The 13,407-nt window shown below is 38.2% G+C and overlaps 1 protein-coding gene across 1 annotated transcript in view; it reads left to right on the top strand.

Annotated features, from left to right (window-relative positions):
- The first annotated feature begins 1,052 nt into the window (after nucleotides 1-1,052).
- The window catches only part of LOC104152933 (FRAS1-related extracellular matrix protein 1-like), a 74,239-nt gene continuing 61,884 nt past the window's right edge, over nucleotides 1,053-13,407 (top strand). Inside the window, exons 1-4 of the mRNA XM_068953367.1 lie at nucleotides 1,053-1,355; nucleotides 3,624-3,757; nucleotides 4,684-4,847; nucleotides 8,795-8,894. The gene's annotated coding sequence lies outside the window, so the exon portion shown is untranslated. The remainder of the gene's footprint in view (nucleotides 1,356-3,623; nucleotides 3,758-4,683; nucleotides 4,848-8,794; nucleotides 8,895-13,407) is intronic.

Raw genomic sequence — 13,407 nt, 5'->3', positions numbered from 1 at the left:
CTGCCAATGCTTCCTGAGGAGGGAAGGATGGCAATGTGATTAGCTAATTGCTTTTGGATAATCCCTCCTGGCAGGGAGGGGCAAAAGCAGAGCTGGGGGGGGGGGGGGGTCACGCCTCCGGTTTCACTTCTCATCTGTTTTCTCTCGCATGGCATTAGCATGAGCTATATGTTACCCAATGGACCAGGCACTGGGATGCTGGGGTCCCAGTTTGTGCCATCAGCTCTTCCAACAGCCAGCCTGTGTGGCCTTGCCATTCGGCATCTCCCCCTGCCTCCATCTGCTCAGGTGACGAGCTCAGTGGGACGGGGGCCATTTCTGAATTTGATACTTAGCTCCAGAAGGCTTTGTGTCAGCTTGAGCGGTTACCCTATAAACCATGAGCTTGGGAACCTATTTGGCCGTCCATTTCAAACTTGCTTTATACAGCTGCTTCTATTTTAATAACAGTTGTTATAGATAGTGCCAGTTTTTTAACATTGCTAGTCTGTTAAACATTTGAAAGCTGCTGAGATAGAAGGCACATCTGAGGGATGTGTCCTACTCAGGCTCTTAGGAAGTGACAATTGTCCTCTAGCTTTTTAGCAATGTTGCAATAAATTGTTACCCTGCTATAGAATTTAATTGCACAGTTAAATACATCATTTACAAGGCTTTTAGTTTTCCCTACTAAATTCTCCAGTTTTTCCTCTAGTCTCTGTAGGCTGTTGTTACATTTTCAGAGGAATGAAACTAACTCAGTTCTGTTAAATGTATCAGTAAATCACAGTAGGAAAAAACCTGACACGTTTCCCTAGAAATTTTCACTGCACTCTGTGCTTCTAACCTTGTGGTTTTGCATTCAATAGGTCAGCCGAGATCCTATTTGTCATTACTCTTTAATTACCATGGAACCTCTAATCCAGGCCACAAATTCCTCGCTGCCCATACTTCTTTTTACTTCAGAATGCGTATCTAATAGCAACCAAGGACTTTTCCTATTTTCTCACTTGGAATCTGTTTTGGGAGCTTGGAATTGCTATCTAACTGAATCAGTAACATCTGTGACTGCGGGGCAGCTTGAGTGGGAATAGTTAGAGGGTTAGACAGATTTCCTGCGTTTTAAGGCTCTTTTCCTCTGAAGAGACTGCTTTGGGACAATTCAACTGCATTTAATGTTGCTTCTTCCCCTCTCCCCCACCCCTTTTTTAACCCAGTCTTTTCTTCCCTTCTTTTCCTTCCCCCCTCCAAGTTGTTTGGGTTGAAGGAGTAAAAGTGATTTTAAGGAACCACGCCAGCATTTTGAAAAGTTTCAGTTTCAAATACATGAAAAGAAAAGTCTGAAGGGATTCCTAGAACTGTATTGCAGCTTGCAGGTATGGCTTTGATTTTCCTTTTGGCAGGCTTTTGCCATTCACTCTTTCATTGCCCTTCCAAGAAACACTGCTGGGTGCCTAAAGACCAGTATGCTTTTTATACTTGGCAAAAGAAGATAACAGTAATGCTACAGTTTGTGCTTTGAAAGATTAAAAACAACATTTATTCCTCACAGTACTTTCAAACTTCCTCAGGTTAATTTAAAATCCATTTTAGAGAATGCTTAACTACTAATACTGGACATTTTTTTTAAACTGAGCACATACTGTACCTGTTATTTGGACCAAATAAGAGGTGGATTAAAGCAAGAGCAATTCTTTAAAGTGCATTAAATACTTTAAGCAGTCTTTTCTCCCTTTTGGAAGGAATACCCTGTGCCTAAGTGACTGGTCTCTTTATGATATCTCTGTAAAAGTTCTGGCAAGAAATGATCATACTTTGAGAACAAATATTAATTTTTCAAAAAGTTTTGGCTCCCCCTTTCTCCACCCCTTTTTCAATGGTTACTGACCTCCTTGCTAGTAGAGTAAACAACAAAAGTATCACTTCTCTGGCTTGTGGGGCTGTTGATAAATTATTCATGCAACTAGTGAGGATTTTGACTTTTCAGGTGACTATGATGGCATTTTTAAAGGCTTGCATCACTTAGTCAACGTTTCTCTCACACCTGCATGCTTCAGGCAATCAGGTGTTTAAAATTACAGACACAGAGCTTTGCCCCTCTCCTCCTGAAAGTGGTTTGCTTAACAATGGAGTCCTGTGGATATTTTGTGTGTTTGTCTGTGTGAATTTTTTTTTCTGTTTAATTAGTGTGAGGGGAAAGGGGAATCTGAGAGGACTGTGTTAATTAACAAAAGGGATCATATGCCTTGGCTTATGTTAATTTTGAAATGATAAGACACAGGTGCATTTGTATGAGTGTTGAATGTATGTTAGCATTTAAGATCCTTTTTTTTTTTTCCTCCTGCACTTTAGTGGGAGTGTATCAGAAAAAAATCTCAAAGTAAAGGAAGCTCCTGCAGAAGCTAAGAACTACATTGTGAAAGGACTGATTATGTTTATATTACATGTTCTCCTGTGAAAAAATCAAGCCCCCTAGCTAGTAGGGAAAGAAAGGTCACTGGAATTGAAGAAACAACTGACTCAGTGTCTTAATTCTGAAGGAAATGAGTCCTTTGTAGATGAGAAGGATTTTCTGATCTAGTTCGGTGAAAGGTATGCAACTAAGAAAATAAGCTCTTGCTATAATGTTGGAGAATAAAGCGGAGAATCAGAAGAACTGGGAATTGAAAAGCGAAAGGAAGATTTGCATTTAGTTTTGGTTTTACCTTTAAACATTCTATAGCTGATAAGCAATACCATGTCATCCTCCTAGTTCATCATCCACGGCATTCCTGAGAAAAGTTCAAAAGAGCACTTGAAAGACTGACAATAATAAATAACATCTTTGTATGTGACAGTCGTGGCTGGACTGTAAAAAGCCTTACCATCAATGGTGCACCTGATGATGTAGGGCCTTAAGGGCCTCATATCCCCTTTCTTACCCACTGCACAATAAATAGTATCTGCATGTGAGGGAGATGGTAGAAGACCTACTGTCTGAAGAAGATCCCTGTGCAGGGAGTTTGGCATGTCTGTATTGCACTTTGAAAATGGATCTGAGCCCGTGCTTGAGTCCAAACTTGCATTTGGTCCACATTTTGTGGAGCTGAGTTTGCAGTGGCTTTTGCTAAATGTGAAAATTTCAAACTTGTGTCACTGCTGGTTCTTACCCCAAGGAACACCCTCCTGCCATACGGATGGGCTGGCCCGCTTCACTCACTGGGATGCTTTTATATAGTCCGCTTGCATTGGCAGTGATGTCTCATGAGTGCAAAGTCCTTCCCATGTGTCACTTACGACAAAGAAAAGTAGGACTTGCGGGCGGTGCAAAGTAGGGATGCCTACACAACACTGGACTTCTACACCTAAGGTATAGAGGGCAAAGGGGTGTAAGGACCTTGGCAAAAAACAGCAAAAATGAACTTAAACTTAGGCTATTCCCTTACCTGGCATCACAAGATTACTGTGGACATGGTCTAGCTGGTCATTTATAGGTACAACAGCATGTGCATGGGGACAGCAATCAAGTTTTATTATAAGTTGTTTTGATCAGGACTGTGGTAATTCTGTGGGGTTACAAAGGGTTTAGAAATGTTCTTAGGAATTTAAATCTTCAAATAAACTGCAATGGCATTCTTAAGTATAAGTACTGTAAATCTTTACAGCATATTGGTCTCCTGAAACATACATCCTTGAGAACTTTGGTGCAGATGCCAATCATGCAGTCATTCTTGGACAGTTGCATTGCTCAGGAAGTAAAGCTGATTGACTATGACTACAGATACTTCACAACACAGCTGTAGGTATAGCGCATGCTTAGTGTTATGTTAGCAACAAAAGTGATTATTTTGCAAAAGCACATCATTGTGGAATTTGGTCAGAAATGCAATACAGGATTGTTTTAATGGCTTTTGGGGGAATATTAAGATTTATTTTTGTAAAGACTTACTCAGCATGTTGCACAAACTCCTCTTAGTGCACTAATAAGTCAATGTGTTACCAAATGTTTAGCCATTATAATTACAGCCACATGTTGTTCTTTTTACAAATAGGTCTGACTTAATTGCATCATTTTTCAGCAGGATTTATGTAGTCCTGTTTAATCTAAAATTAGTACATGCACAAATGAAGTGCAAACTATTTTCCACCACTGAACTGTGAAATGTTCTCCAGAATAGAGATATACCAACATGTTCCTAGGAAGATGCAATAAGCAGTAAGGCAACTTTGTAATTTGTGTGTGTCTACATGTATAGAATTTTGTTAAATTAAAAAAAAGAGAATCGAGTACCTTTAATTACAAAGTGAACAAAAAAGCCAGTTAAAAGAACTAAATCATGCGATCTTTTTTGATCGTCACCAGTAAAACAAAGGATGGGGGAAATAATAAATCTATCTTCATATTGCTGGCTTTCAGCATTTGTTAAATATAGTAAGAGCTAATGCATTTTATACGTTACATCAATCTATCACATGTAGATATATCAAATTTATAAGATGCTCTATAGGCCAAGATTGTGCTGGTCTAAACTTTAAGTCACTGTGACTAATATTTCGTATTACCTGTGTAGCTCTGAAGGCCTAAAGCTGTGCATAGGGCAAAGGAGGCATAAGAATATGAGCTACCTTAACCTAGGCCATATGTAGAAGTTTCAATATAGACATACTGATTTGAAAATTGGAATTCCAAGACAGCATTGAAACTTAAAAATTTAAATTCAAAAGCTTACCTGAAGACCCAAAAGCCTGATGCTGGAGACAGATGAAATCCTGGTTCCATTTGTATCTAATGGGAGGAAGATACTTTGATTTCAGTAGAACCAAGATCTTGCCATTCAGAAGGAAGAGTTATGCTTACTTCTGCAAGGAATTCTGCTGATTTTTAGTGGGTAAGTCAGAAAGCCAAGGAAGGCCCCTATAATGTTAAAATGGAAGTGCTAAGGCTTGTTCTGTCTCTAAGCATGAGAATTTTCTCTGTCAAATACAACTTTTTTCTTTTTTTTTTTGGTATCATCTTGATGAAAATACATAACTGAAATGTAAACAAATGCAGCTTCTTGAAAGCTTTTTATTTTTGTGTGATATATGATGAGGCTAGAAAGTAGGAGAAAGGCTCTAGTAGCAAAAATGTGTGAATATAAAAAATAGCTTTTGCTTTAAGTTGCATGTTCCTGAATTGTATGGCTTGAAAATATTTTTCTTTGTGTGATTCAATGTGCTGAAATTTCGAAGACTTAAACTAGGACACTTCGGGAACCTGTACAGTATGGTTTTAGCCATGAGAAGCATCGCTATGGGTAGGAACAGGTTAACATACTTACAAGCAGTCTCTTGCAGGTCACTGCCATTTCTCTCTGTTTCAACACGTTACCACAGTAATTCACACCTCTGAAACCTTAAGGCTATATCTGGTAACATTCACTTCCTCATGCTGCAAATAGAAGCTTCAGCCCAGCTCTCTCTTAAACAGTGCCAGTCCTGAATGAGCATACAGCACTAGTAGTCCTTTCTGTGCAGAGCTACCTGTTTGTTTCTTAGTGTGGTTTAAAGTGGTGTTTATGGTGTGTAAAATCCCAAAGCTGAATGATCTGATAAAACCAATGATAATCAGCTGGACTCATCTTTCTTGGCAGCCCTTTAATCTGAAAGCTTTGAGATAACAGCGGAGGTGCTCCCCGAACAAAGCCCGTGGTTTCTGCCGTGGTGCAGGCCTGTAATGATGTCCGAATCAGTGCCAGATCTGTCTGGCCAGCCTCTGCTATCTCCCTACCCTATTCTGCAATCAGGGTCAAAATATCTGTGCACATTTGTAACTTCTGCCTTTCCTCAGAATGATTATTTAGTAAATTAAAAGTCAAATGCCCTGATTAAGGGATTTGCCTCCATTTGTAAATCATGAGCTGAGTATGTACTAGGTACTGCTCATCTATACTTTTCAAATACACTTTTATGAGGGCATGTAAGCACCATGAGCCTCACTTCATAAATGCAAAACATGATACAGGAGCATTCATGAGCTGTAAAGTGTCTTTGCAGAAGGAGGCACTGCTGAATTTAAGGGAATGCTTTGCAATGGAGGCATGACATTGCGGATGTGACACTGCTCCTTCAGTAAGCCATGCATAGGGTAAAGGTCTTCCTGGTGCAAAGGATATTTGGACCACTTTGGCCCCTCATGAATGATGTATGACTCTGATGCAGAGGAGAAAATTGTCCTTGAGCACACAGCTTGGATCTTCTGAAATAATGGTACTACTGAGCGAAAGAGGGAGAAGATACATGCTCTGGGATCTGCTGTTAGCTATTTATTTGCTAGGTTCTGTAATTTTGGTTACCTTCACAAACGAATTAGCATTTTGATTGCTCTGTTTTTGAACAGCTTCAGTAAACAACTTCAGATTCCTCCTATTTCATTGTAGAATATTGTTTCTCTTTAGCATGTTCCTCTCCATATAAAGTGACCTTTATCTGTCTGAATGCCAGGGGAGCAATCACCATCTGTTGAACACTTGTCAAATGAACTAGTGACCTGCACTGATGTAATACCCTGCAACACCTGTGAACTGCTCAACCGTAGCCACCCGGCCACATAATGACATGGAGCGAGAAGTATCCGCAACAGCTTGAAAGAAACTGGGTCATTTTTTAATATACTTTAAAAATAAAATATGAAGCAAAATTCCTTCTGAAAGCTGGGAAGGTGGAAATAATTTCAAGCCTTTCTTAAGCAGACTCTTAACTGTTAATTCACAGAAATTAATACTGAAATACTAGTCTGTTATCCACTGAGTGCTTTAACCACATAAAAGAAGGCACTTGGAGTCAAAAGATTGACACTCTGCTCAGTTTTCTCAAGTTGGATACTCTGGTATTTCTGATGCATCTTGAATATGTAGAAGCAGGAAAACTTGTCTCAGTGAATAAAAGCATCAGCACTGAAAGGAGACAGATGGTTATGTTACTGAAAATGAACTACAGTTTGTTGTTCCCAAAGAGAGAGATTCCTGTAAGGTAGAAATGATTTTTAAATGAGCTGGTGACACAGAAAGCTGGAAAGCTTGCACTTCAGGTAAGTGATCTTTCTGATGAGAGCCTGGCTCTGTAGTGAGACTGAGAAATTTTGGACCCAGTCCTTCCCTGAATGTGCAGTTGCGGAGTGAAGGACTGCAGAAGCTGGAAATCAGTGTTGGGAAATCTTCTGTTAAGAGGGCTCAACTTCTGTGAATTCAAGAGAAGCTGCTGGACAGATCTGCTTAGACTCCTGCTTTGAATATTTGCAGTAACTTTTGCACTGGTATTTGCTAATGCTTTATTTATTTTTATGTACTACTTATTTTAAAGTTGCCTTTTATGAAAGGAGTTATTTAATCTTTTTAAGAGGACTGCTATATTAGTTTGTGCTCACTGCACACCCTCTGCTGCATGCAATACTGGGCCTTACTTTTGTCTCTGAAACCACTTCACCTAGATGGAGGTATAAAGATGGGGAAAGGGCTGAAAGATTTGCTCTTCTGAAGTACTGTTCAGTTACAGAAAGATTTATATTAAGCTAACTTATTGCTTCCAAAGTAATTACCAGCATTAAAATGGTTATTACTTAAGGAGAAATGATTTTTTTTTTCACCTGCTTTGTTACGTGCTTGAAAATAGCAGTTTTCACACACAATTCTGCCAAAAGATTTAATATATCATCTTAGATTGTGGCCAGCAACAGTCATTTTAAATGAAAGCGAAAAGATTTTTGTTTAGGTAAGTTACATGTTTTTCGTAAGTTACATGTTTTTCATAAGGAAAATTTTCTCCTAACCTGCATTACTCAGAAGTTGACATCCTCTGAACCATGAGAGTTCATAAACCTTTCAGAAATCTTCTGTTTGATTTTTAAAGCTTTAACTCTAGATGTTCCTATTTGCCACATAATTGTTCTTAACATAATTGTTTTTGCAATTAGAAAAATATAGATTAAAGGATAGTTACAGTTCTGAAGTTAACAGGTTGCAGAAGAGGTAGATTTTTTTTCTTTTGAATTTTGCATTTTTAAAGATTTTTTTTTTTTTAAATTCACAATCTAGGTGGAGTGTTTCTTTATCACTGGTTCTTGCAGGCTGTCTGCCGCTAGCCTTAGTCGAAGATGAGTTTGAAAAGGATACTTAAATGCTCCTGGAATATAAATTAATCTTTAACTTCTCCAAGTTACGTTTGTGATACCATTTTCTGTCTCCTCAGAACATAGGAAGATATCAGTCAAAGTTTCACAAATAATCCCTATATTGATGTGCAATGGCATCTGATTTCCTAGATAAATCTGAAAGGTATGCTTTCAGATTTCCAAAACCTCTCCTTAATCTCCATTCCCCAAATAGCTGTATGCTGAGAGGAAGTGTAGACAAATATACGATTGAACCTAAATATCATTTCCTAATAGGAACTGCTGAGGGATGTGTGCTAAATCTTTTCGTAGCAACTATAGGCCACATTTCAGATTTGGAGACTGAATGGATCCTATGCAATGGTTTCCATGGTTGCAGAGGGTTTAATGTACCAAACAGTATTAATACTCCAGTCCGTAATATAATAGCTTGTCCAAAGGCAATTTTTTCCTCTCTATTTCCTACCATAAAATATTATTGTTTAAATGATTGAATAAAGTTAGAACGTTAAAGTCCTTATATTAAAACTTAACATGTTGTTGAGATTATTTTGCCCTTCAGGAGGACAGTTTGTCCAAAAACAGTAGCATGAGCTCAAGCCTGCAGTACTTATGTGAATAAAATTTCAGTTGGCCCATGAAAGCTGTAGGATTTGTTGGTCATGTAATATTTTTTTTCTTTACTAGCTTGTTAGTGCCATGCATCTTAACAGAAGCTGACTGCTGCTACTTGCCCAGTGAAGTCAAGTCTACTCACCGTGGTTGACCACAGTTGGAAGAAGACAGGGTAAGGCTGATAATTTACAGGTGAAATCTCAGTTATGATAATGTTACATAACTTCTAAGTGCAATAGGTTATGTTGGACCAATGAAAAACCATTTTTAAGGGAATGCTTCCTTTTATGTTTTAATACTGAGGTGGAGTGGCTTATCATCATTGTTATCTAGAATTTTCAAAGGCTAGCCCTCTGTTGGAAGTTGTCGGCTGCCTCGTTTCTCATGTTCTTCTGAAAATCTGGGCTGTTCCTTGTGGTAGTTATTAGGAAAAGAGCATGCCGTAATTGTGCCTTAGCCAACGGTCACAGAAAATCCCTCAATAAATTTTGATGTGCCTGGGTACTTCCACTTGACTGTGGCATTCATAGAACTGAAAAATGCAAGTGCTTAGGCTATGTGAATGATTCCTTTTAAAGTGCCAGTAATTTGCAGCTGCTGTTTTAATACTAGGATAAGCCATGATGGAATGAGAGGTAGGATCATAGAGAAAACTTGCTGTGGGGAAGACAGGCCTCAGGTAACTGCCTATTCAATTTATAGGTGAAAGAAATGTTCTAGTAGACCTGTCTGACGTTCCCAGTCAGAGTATAGCATATTAGTGGATAAAGCCCTGTCTCAAGCATGGCTCATGAGTATCCATTCAAGTACTGTAGACTAAAATATGCAGAGGCCTTAACAGAGCTCTTCAGAAATATAACAGAGAGAAAAAGAAACTGTCCACATTTGGGTGACTTTGGTATTTATAATCGTTAGTCACTACTGAAATGTAATCAGTGTTGGGTTCTGGCCTCTGCTCTACAACTGAATGCTTATGAGAGTGTGCAGAGTGCTCTAAACCTTCCGGTGATTTATCTGAAGTGTTTATTATCTGTCTCACAGATGTGTATTAAAGTACTGCTTATAGAGAAGAGCTCAATGTGCAGAAAGGTTAAATTTTTAGCTTGTGTAAACTGTTGTTTTCCCACTGAAATCAACAAAGTAGCATTGTGACTTACCCTAGCAGAGGATCTGGTCTCTAATGAATGTGCAATGTAATGTTCTTGGCCTCTTCTATGAATATTTCAGAATGTGCTGAAGTCGGGATCTGAATGCATTCATTCATAGACCACTGTAAAAATGATCAAAGGAAAAGCTAATTCTTGATCTTGTATATAATAAATCCTTTACTTTCAGGTTTATTGAACTGGATGCCATCACAGACATGCTTGTTCCTCATATACAGATCAGAAACCTGAGTAAAGTGTTACTTGCTTTGGACAAATGTCTCTAGAGCTTCCTAAATTGCTTGGCACATCTAACAGAGCAGGCAGAAGCATCTTAACTTTTGTATATAGAGATGCTGGGTCAGGTACAGTGTGCACTGTGTGGATCAGGTCTTTGGAGATACTGCTTACTGCTTTAGGCAAATAGCAGAGGAGAAGGGGACATTTACCCGAACATCAGAAAAAGTACGAGCAGAAGAAAAGGTGATTAATTTTAAAACAACCTGTATATGTTGAGAGAAGCTTACTTTTCAATCTCAAACTATTCGAAAAACATTGCATAGATTTTTAACAAGGATTTATGGTTTTTTTTACATTTCCGTCTAGTTTTGTTTTGCATCTTGAAGGTTTCTTTATAGAACAGTAGTAAATCCTGACAGCAAAAACGTGAAAGAGATTTCTGGGTCATGAAACAATTACAGAATTCTCCTTAGACAGTAGAGTCTTTTGCCAGCGAACGAAGTAGTTATGCTTACATAAGGATTGCTTAAAGACAACATTTTCTAAGGGTATTTACATCCTGGATATATTAGAAAAATCTACACAGTGAGGACTAACAGTGATGGTAAAGATCAGAATTTTTTTCTACCTTTCTACATTTCTTAAGAGAGATATTAACTCCTTTTACAAAAATGCACATCACTGAGTCATGGGATAAAAATAATAGGATTGACAGTGCTCAAATCCAATCTCAGTCAAAATTTGCCCCATCAAAATATCATAGGGAGGAATTGTAGGTATTTGCTTATCCTATGTACAGCACTATGGATGTCCACCATAATAATATTGGCTGAAGATTTTCAGATCAAAACTGCCTTGATCAAGGTCTCCCATGAAGCATAGTTTCCTTGCAAAGGGCAGAGAAACAGGGATGGGTGAGAGATACAATATTGAGAAGGAATATTTCCTAAGTGATATATTTTTCTTTCAGGATAAAATATTTTAACTTCTGTTGAAAATCTTTTCTATAGAGTTCTTGGTCTTGTACTAATATTGGTAAGGTTTACCAGAACTGTATGCATGTGCTTGAAAGTGCACACCTCAACACTTCCAAAGACACTCCGTAGAACACTGCATAAAGTTATTTTCATATTGAAGTCTGAATTTAGACATATATTGCCTCCTCCTCTTATCAGGGAGTGTTATTGAGAACTGCTTATTGTCAAAATGAAATGTTCATATCAGAGTGGCCATCAGAAGATGCTTTAGCAGTAACTGAGGTGTTACTTTAAATGTGAAGTAAAGCTCTTTGTGAATTGTTTCCTTTAGTTAGCCAACTAAACTACATTGCCCTATTAACAAGGCCTGCTATCCAGAGTCAAAAGAAATACACAGTATAAAGGCTAACTATGAAGATTTTCAGGATATGGGTCTATGGTATCAACACCAAGGTCCCTCATCACCTGAGAAAGATAGCAACCCCATCCAGGTAGAAATCAGAGATTTAAAAAAAAAAAAAGAACAGTCAATTTCAATTGCAAATGAGAGTGGATATTGGATGTTTGACATCTAATCAATGTTTCCCTGGAAAAGTAGTCAGGCCTTCCTGGCTGCACCTAAACTATACTGATTTATTGGCCAGTATTGCGCTGTTGGGTATGAGTTGGATATTGTGGCTTCCCTGGTACTTGGACTTGTCACATCCTATTATGATCAGCACTCTGAAGTGCCTTACCATGACTAAGTGATGTGTGTAAGAACTAGTGGTCTGTCACAATCACTGTCTGTTATTAGATATAGAAAGTATCTGAAATCTATCTGCTTTGAATTTATATAATTTATGAAAGTAGGACAAAGGGTTGGTAATGATAACTTCTGATTGAGATGCAGTTATCAGGGAGAAGTAGCTACAGCCTCTTTAGCACAAAACAAGATCACTTTTGTGAATTTTGAAAATGTGTATTGCCCAATCAGAATTTGAGTTGTCTAGATGAACAAGGAGAGTTGGGATTTTGAAGTTTTCAAGGGCTTATTACTCATGTGTTGTCTTCCTACGCTTAACTGACATAACTAATAAAAATGAAATGGGAAAGTCTGGCCAAAGAATGATTGGACTGCTTGTTTTGCTAGGCTGATTTTTCAAGCAATTGATAATGTCTTCATGAGCACTTCTGCCGTTTCAGTCTGTTTTGCAGTAAGAAATGCAAACATTGATGTTCCTAGGTTGCATGGAACATGGGTTTGATGTGTTATATACAGTCTTGCTTTGCTGTGTGAGTTTACAATGCTTTTGAGTGCATGGTGATATGTCAGTGCAGGTACGTTTGGGATACGTTAGTACGTAGGGGTAGTGGAGTTATGTTTTTAAAATTGCTCATCAGGCCTCACACAGAGCCATACCTTGAACGTTGTCATTCTCTATTGGTGTTAATTCTGCTGGTGGAGTCACTTCACTGTAAATGAGAAGAGCTTTTGTTTGCTTAGGAAATAATAAAATCTTCAAGCTGCTGAAGGGCAATCTCCGAAGATTTCTGAGGATTAGCTGAGATAAGCACTTTCTCACAGTTTTCTGAGTATTGAAATGTGTGGAATTTCAGGAGGAAAATGAAAGTGTGTGGCTTGTTCCTACTTGCACTTGCAGTGTTGGTGCTCTGTCTAGCTACATTATGATACATACAATTCTTATGGACTTTAAAAGTCATATCCTTCAAAGTATTTAAGCACTTAGTTCCTCAAAAGGTAAAGGAATTTAGACACTTGAGTAGCTTTTAGGATGTGGAATATATTAATTGTTGGACCTTTAGAAAGGTGGCATTCTTCAGGACTTCTTTTGGTTTTGTGAAGAAACTCTGTGCCACCCGTTGCTTTACAGAGTAAAATCTAGCAACATTCCTCCAAGTCAACAGAATTTTAGCATCTGAGGTTAAAATACAAGAAAGCACTATGATCCAGTGATCTTTCAGGCTTCGTAAGAATTAGTTATTTTTCTTTCTTTGAAAGAATTAGTTATTGCGAATGGACAATCCGTCTCCTGCTACGGAATGATAATCTTTTACAATGTGATGATAACACAAATCCAGTGGATGATTCATGTGCACATGCTTCCACTGGGAACTTTTGCTGAGAGGAGATCTATTTAAACAAAATCTTGTCAGCTGAAAGCACTCCACAAATATTACTGCACAAAACAGTACATTTCAAATAAAAATTGGTTCTTGGTGAAAATATATACGCTTTGCTTAAATTTAAGATGGAAATTGACCTGGAGAAGGTTTGGGTGGGGGAGGGAAGGGGAAAAGGTTAGTTCCTTTCTGGCTTGTA

The sequence above is a fragment of the Struthio camelus genome, chromosome 8 (assembly GCF_040807025.1).
Source record: "Struthio camelus isolate bStrCam1 chromosome 8, bStrCam1.hap1, whole genome shotgun sequence".
NCBI classification, from domain to species: Eukaryota; Metazoa; Chordata; class Aves; order Struthioniformes; family Struthionidae; genus Struthio; species Struthio camelus.
This window is presented reverse-complemented; position numbering and strand designations above follow the sequence as displayed.